General features: G+C 19.8%; 1 protein-coding gene across 2 annotated transcripts in view; it reads right to left on the bottom strand.

Moving 5' to 3' along the window:
- LOC104798479 (pentatricopeptide repeat-containing protein At1g12300, mitochondrial-like) overlaps positions 1-1,488 on the bottom strand; it is a 53,547-nt gene that overhangs the window by 50,541 nt on the left and 1,518 nt on the right. The gene's annotated exons all lie outside the window — the stretch shown is intronic.

Raw genomic sequence — 1,488 nt, 5'->3', positions numbered from 1 at the left:
ATATATACATAAACATATATATACTTACATTCAAAAATTCATATATATATATATTTAAGTTTATAGATAGATATATAAAAAAAATACAATATATATGCAATATATGCACAACTATATATTTATATATAGTAAAATAGTTGTAATTACATTACAAATAATTAAAAATATAATAAACATATCAAAATTCACATATGTATACATATGCATAAAATAGTAACTATTAAATGTATATATATGTATATGTTAATCAATATATACATTTAATATTTATTATTTTATGTATACATATATGTTTATATATATATATATATATATATATTATATTACATATTTTTTTTTCTTTTTATACATTAATTTTTTATGTTTAATTTTATTTTTATTATTTTTTTATTTTTAAAAATTCTAGTTTTAATTTTCAATTTTTATTTTAAAATTTTATTTTTAAAATTTTATTTTTTTTTACGTCGCCAAATCGTAAATGAGGTTTTTGTCAAAAATCTATAAGTTCAATATTTTTTGTGAAAATCGACGAGTTCATTTTTAGTTTAGAAATTTGAAAAACTCGGTATTAATATGTTAGCTATCTCAAAATTCGGTAGTTTTTTTGGAATTTTTCCTATATTTTTTGTATCTTAAAATATTTTTTTCTAGTCTAATTCATAATATATTTACATATGTTATTAGAGTGTCCACATGTATGTTAGATTATTATTTATCTTATTCGATCAGGTACAATCTTCTATGATTGTGTGTGTGCATATATATATATATATATATATATATCTGAGTTAGAAACCCTATTTTTTTATCAATAAATCATTTTAAAATTGGTCTGCATATATCTTAAAAAGATTGAACGTTACAAGTTTCACATCACAAATTGTATGATATTACCCCAAAACAATTACGTGGACATATATAGGATAGTAGGTTTAATGACTCGGTGAAGCTAAATATTTGTAAATATATATTATAGTTATATTTTAGTCATTTATATCTATATTATATACATAAACACATACATCTTTATATATAAAATCCAAGAGTCATGTACCCGTATTCCATTATATATATTTTAATTTATTAGTTTTATAAATATATTTTAAAAATTTTATATTTTTTTGCAAACATAATAAATACACACATTCATTTACAGAAGAAATGTTTACTATATAATAACTAGATTTCATGTTCTTACACATACAATCTTGATCTCCCGTTCAAATTTATATCTTCAATTCGATTTTTCAAAATCCAAAGAGAAGAAAACAACATAAAACAAGAATCAAATCTAAAACTTATAGGCCCAATAAAATGCTGCCACGGCCCAATATATGTCTTTTAAGGGAACCCAATGTACGTTTATGTTTTTGTTTTTTTAAAATAAGAAATGTGTGTGTGTATATATTATGAGATGGGAATTTAACAAACTTCAGGCACATATATATATATATATGAATTATAAATGAATAAAATAATTTAGTACGC

Source organism: Tarenaya hassleriana, unplaced genomic scaffold (assembly GCF_000463585.1).
Source record: "Tarenaya hassleriana unplaced genomic scaffold, ASM46358v1 Cleome54, whole genome shotgun sequence".
Taxonomy (NCBI): domain Eukaryota; kingdom Viridiplantae; phylum Streptophyta; class Magnoliopsida; order Brassicales; family Cleomaceae; genus Tarenaya; species Tarenaya hassleriana.
The sequence above is the reverse complement of the archived record's forward strand: the minus strand, read 5'-3'. Positions and strand labels throughout refer to the sequence as shown.